Source organism: Aquarana catesbeiana, linkage group LG13 (assembly GCF_042186555.1).
Source record: "Aquarana catesbeiana isolate 2022-GZ linkage group LG13, ASM4218655v1, whole genome shotgun sequence".
Classification (NCBI taxonomy): Eukaryota; Metazoa; Chordata; class Amphibia; order Anura; family Ranidae; genus Aquarana; species Aquarana catesbeiana.
The window spans coordinates 178,295,798-178,301,908 of NC_133336.1; positions in this window are offsets into that span (position 1 = coordinate 178,295,798).

Consider the following 6,111-nt stretch of genomic DNA (forward strand, 5'->3'; position numbering starts at 1 on the left):
AGGCAATCACTTTCTTGTCTTCCTTCCACTCTTCCTTCTAGGCTGTGGCTGTGGTGTTGGTGGTGTGTCAGGAGGAGGAGGATGATGTAAATCACACAGGTGGGTATTGGGTGTGATTTGGGCCCTCAACCCCTTATTTAATGTTTTATAAATGATTTCCTCACACATGAGGTATTGGCCCTCCTCCATGTCCTGCAGTTTGGTGGCAGCCATGGAGGCAAAGGTCTCTTCAGGAGTGGGGGTGGCTCTGGGGGACACAGAAGCTTCCTGAATCAGCCTGAGTGCTGACTCCTCCACGTTACTCCCCTTCCTGGGTCTTTTGTTTGGAAGGCGGAGGGGAGGAACCTGTGATTGTGTGAAGCTCCTACTGGGCCCTGCCACCTCCTGGCTGCCACTAACCCCTGCCTCCTCCTGGCTGCCACATTCCACAGCCTCCTCCTGGCTGAGGTCTTCCTGTGTATGAAAAAGGGACATAGTTTTAGTTTTTTCTTCATCAATCACACACAATTTTCATCTCATGACTGTTGCAAATTGAATGTTAATAAATAGAAAAGAATATCATTCTGAGCCCCGCATTTTTCATTCTTGTCGCAATTATTTTTGGCCACTACTGTCTATTGATATGTAAACACCTTTATTACTGTAAATCAGCAATTAGTGATCAATAATAACATCTAGGAAACATCATTTATGTTTTGCCAAGAAATCTGTAGAACAATGCTATACCTGACTCCAGCTGGGCTCCTCCACTTCTTCCTGGTTGGAAGTCCCAGGTTGGACATCAGAAGCCTCAGCTGGGGTGGAAGGAAAAGTGGAAGGTAGGGTTGAGAGGGATTCCCTGACTTCAGTGTGGTCTGACAGAAATCACAGTCTCTCATAGTACCACAGCCTGGGGACATAAACATCTGCTGCAGATCCTGATCTCTGGGAATCCTGGACCTTCTTGCGCTCCTTAAGATAAGTGCTCCTCAGGCCACCAATTTTGGCTTTTAAATAGAGGATGGTTGTCGTGGGGACCACCTGCTTCACCAACTCCAGCAGTTTTTCCAGCGCTGCCTGCCTCTTTTGTTTATGATTATAATGCGGGTGTTTGACCTGCCACAGACAGGGCAGCTCCCTGTATTTGTCTATGAACAGGGGGAGGAAGTTGTGATTATTGAAGCCATCCATTTTCTCTGCAAGACACAACACAAAACAAGCCCTAATGTCAGGCTAAACTCTCCTAATCTTGTCTCAACATAGGCCTCAATCTATAAGCAGTATAGGCCCAAGTTAAACTTGTACCTTCGTTATCACGATCGGCACTTCCGATGCTCCTTCCTCCACTCACAGATCATACTTACGACGTGTTACGCTTTATATACACTGTGCATGCGTGAAACTCTGCCCGCCCCTGACGTTCTTTCTAGTCTATTCCCCGCCCCTTCTCTTTCGGCGCAGTGGGGGAGAGCAGAGACAGAGCAGGTGCATGATAATAGCAGCAACGAGGAGGAGGAGGAAAGCCCGGAGCCAGAAACGTCACGATCCCAGAGGAGATTTAAGGCCTCAAATATGGCCTTTGTAGAGATGGTAGAGATGGTGGACATACTGAAGAGGTCCAAATATGACGGGAAGTATGGACCTTACCCAAACCCAAATGTCAGAAAGGCCAAGATCATGACTAAATTTGTGAAGAGTCTGCACAGGAATTTTGGGGTACGACGATCCAAGAATCAACTGAGAAAAAACGGTGGTCGGACCTCAAATTAAGGGAGCACAATCAGTATATTAGGATCAGGAGAGTGCTGCAAAAAAGTAAGTAGTTGTCCTGTGCTCCTATTCTTTCTTTTTATTACGTTAGTGCTGCTCCATGTGCTTTTCTTTACTGTTGTACAGTTTAAAATGGCAACTTTCATGTTCATGGGCACATTAATCGCTCGTAGGAAACATTGTTCGTTCGGCCACTAAAATATGATGTTTTTGGCCATATCAATACAGTTTTTCTGGCCTACTTCTATTAAAAAAAGTTTGTTGTCTAGGGTTTGTAACTAGGATTAAATGCAAACTAGATTCTGTGTAAGGAGAGGACACTCAGCAGCTGTTTACACATCTGGACGCTAGAGCACTAGTGTGGGACAAAAGAACACCCTTTTTATTAGTAGGGGGCCCACACAGGTGCTCCAGTGAATATTATAGGGGTGTCTCCATCTGTGAAGCTTGCACAAAACAGGTAAGTATTCAAGCTTTACAAAGGACCAAAAAAATTCTTCAGCCTGGAACTCTGCCAAAACAGACAATTGTACCCCACTTCCAAGCAATGTTTCATATTCCTATTTCTGCAAACAAATATCTGTGTGCTAAGTATACCTATTTTTGTTCACATAGGGGAGAAAAGACTTGGAGGACACCACTCATCAGAGGAGACCAGGGACCCCCCACCTCAGGAAGAAGGGGAAATCCCCCAAACCCAACCAGAGGAGGAGGGAGACGTTGTAGAAATTGTCACCACAACAGGTGAGTGTCTGCAACCACAGCTTCAGGTAAGAGATAGATGCCTGCATATTTATAATACATGGTGGTTTTTTTTGTTTTTTTGTAGGTGATGGGGATGTTGTGGAAGAGGAATGTCATTTCATCAGTGAAAGTGCCCAGATCCTCATTGGGGAGATAATGGGGTGTAATAGAGATTTAGAAAACATAAAGCAAAACATCAATGATGTTTAAAACAAAATGAAGAACATCATTGATGTTTTAGGGAGAATCTAAAACACCCAGAAATCCCTAAATTACTTCTGCTTTTTTTTATGACTAAAATTTTTTAAGTATGTTAAAAGCCAAATCTAGAAGATGCACACAGTGTGTCAGCATGTGCTATCTGCCATCACAGGAGATCAATGTACGCGTTTTGTGGGTGCAACCTCTTCCTCGATAATAAAGTAGCTGAGAGGAAGGGGTTGCACCCACAAAACATGTCCATTGATCCCCAATGATGGCAGCTAGCACATGTTGACATTAGGCAATTTGTGTGCATCTTCTAAATTTGGCTTTTACAGGGGTGACATCACCCCATCTGCTGAACGCAATATCAAACACAGTTTGTATATACTCATGTCTGATATTGCCTTCACTTTATAAAAGTTGAACTTTGTAAGTTCCAGAGTTGTGTATTTTTTTATGGTTTTAAACATGCCTGTTTTACCTTAAAAGACGATTTCTACTTAATGACCTAAAAAAATGTTATGCAACAAACATGTTGGTTTGTTAAAAAACCCTTTTATAAATGCACATGCGATTGTGCCTTGATTAAAAAGATTGATAATCAACAATGTGTGGCTTCTTCTTTCAATGCTCAAAAGCATTTTTTGAAGTAAAGTTGTTGTTTTCAGTGGCAATGGGGGTTATTTACTAAAGGCAAATCCACTTTGCACTACAAGTGCAGTTTCAGTGCAGTCTCAAGTGCACTTGAGGTGAAAAGTGTATTTTCCTTTAGTAAATAACACCAAACAGTGCTTTTTAATTTTACACAATCACGCCATTTTCATGACTCCCCAAATTTCGGTCATGGTGCTGAAAAACATTAATATTTTTGTCAGTAATGCATTACATACATTAACCACAAAAACAAGCACAAGTGGGTTTAGCAGACCCACAACATAATAATAATAGCCGAAGAAGAGATTGTCACCTCATGTGTCAACGAAATTTCGTTTGCACTGTTGAAGAAAAAGGCCAAAAAAATATAACATTAATAAAAGATAACAGAGGAGACAGCTAAAAGAAAGCCAAGCAGGAAATCAAAGCAAATATTTGTTCAGTTTCAAATATATTTTTATTTAAAAAATGTCTCAGACATTGTCTGGCACATCGATTGCCCCCCTACCCGCAAAGTATTTAATGTATCTTATACGGATCTCGCGGGCACTTTGGGGGGGCAAGCCAGGACGGCCACTTTCAAGCGCCGTCAGGGTTGATTCATTCTGAATTCTGGACTCAGGCCCAACTGAGGCAGCATAGCTGAAAGAATTTCTCCTTAAAAAGTTGTGGAGAACACAGCAAGACAGGATGATGTGATTGAGTTTATATTCTGCCATGTGTATCGGTGTAAGAAATAGGCGGAACTGGCTGGCCATTATTCCAAACATATTCTCCACCACTCTTCTGGCTCTGGCCAGCCGGTAATTAAAAACCCTCTGGTCCGGGGTGAGGGTTCTCATAGGGAATGTCCGCATAAGATGGTCCCCCAGCGCAAACGCTTCATCCGCAACTAAGACGAATGGGAGTCCTTCCGCATTATCTTCTGGAGGTGGCAAGCCCAAGCTGCCATTCTGGAGATGCCTGTAGAACTCGGTCTGGGAGATGACTCCACCATCCGACATCTGGCCATTCTTCCCCACGTCCACATACAGGAACTCGTAAGTAGCCAACACCACCGCCAACATCACAATACTATTGAACCCCTTGTAATTATAATAGTATGACCCCCGAGTTGGGGGGTGGGATGATGTGGACGTGTTTCCCATCAATTGCCCCTATGCAGTTGGGAAAGTCCCACCGCTGGGCAAAGTGGGAGGCCACAGTCTGCCATTTCTGTGGCGTGGAAGGAAACTGTGGAGTCAAACCAGAAAAAAAAAATTTGTCATTTTGCACAAACATTCTTGGCCAACATCAGTATAACATTTATTTTAGGGAGTATTTAAAGACAAAAATATAAGGTCCACCTATCAGATTCCTCACCCCCTCTGATGGCCCATTGTAAGAATTTTAGGGGGTAGATGTTTTAGACAGGTAACCCTCTCCACTTCATTGAGAGATGAATGCATAAATAATGTGTGTCACTTTGGCCAGCCCCTCCTTACTTACACTACTGGCAGCCCACTGGACAGGTAAGAAGTGTCATAATACAAAAATATGAATACACACTGTACAAATTGGAGCACAATTTTAACATTCTGCAATTACCTATCAAGATAATAAAAGGATACAAAAACTTTAAACAGTACCATTTGAAAGTATTCAGGCAGGCCCTTTCACTACATGCTTTGGGGAATTCATCCATAAATCTGACCACAAAAGAGGTAGGTATAGTGTGTATGGGTTTGGCAAAGTCAGCAGGTAGAGGATTGGTAGCGATTGACTTAGCGGTTGGGGGGAGGGAGGGTTCCAAATGGTCTCTGGGATAATGATCCCCAGAGCCTGGGGGGAAATGCCTGTCGAGAACTTGAGGTCCTGCAGGCTTCTTCCCGTCGCCAAGTACTGCAACGTGGCGACTAGCCTCTGCTCCGGAATGATGGCTTGCCACATGCAGGTATCCTGCCTGCTGATATAAGGGGTCAGCAAAGCCAACAAACGGTGAAATACGGGGTCCGTCATCCTGAGAAAGTTCCTGAAATCGTCAGGATTATTCTCACGGATCTCACGGAGCAAAGGCATGTGAGAAAATTGGTCATGCTGGAGCAACCAATTCTTGGTCCATGAACTCCTCCCCACCCTGTTCATGGACTGGGCTAGTTTCAAAGTAAGAACCCCAACACCAAGCCCCCGCACAGCACAAACTCTACAATGAGTACGTACACGCAACATGGCTTCAAAACGGTCGGCTGGTCAGAACGAAGTAACAGAACGCACTGAAGAACAGCAAGGCCTGTGAAGAGTGACCTGAAAATCAGTAATGAACGGACAAGAACACACTGAATAAACCAATGGGAACTCACTGCACGCACTGAAGACCAGATACAAACCCACAAGCACAAACTGAACAGCAGAAAAATGATCTGAAAACCACGAGTCTGAAAAAGCGCGTATCGTCTCTCACCAAACTTTTACTAACACGAGATTAACAAAAGGAGCCCAAAGGGTGCCGCGCTTAGTACTGAACTGCCCTTTTATAGTCTCGTTGTACGTGGTGTACGTCACCGCGTTCTCGACGTTCGGAAATTCCGACAACTTCGTGCGACCATGTGTATGCAAGACAAGTTTGAGCCAGCATCCGTCGGGAAAAAATCCAAGGGATTTTGTTGTCGGAATGTCCGATCAATGTCCGATCGTGTGTACAGGGTATTAGAGTCCAGTTAACTGGTTCCCGACTGGCGCACGACGATGTACGTCAGCAGAATGGCACGGCGGGGCAAATGG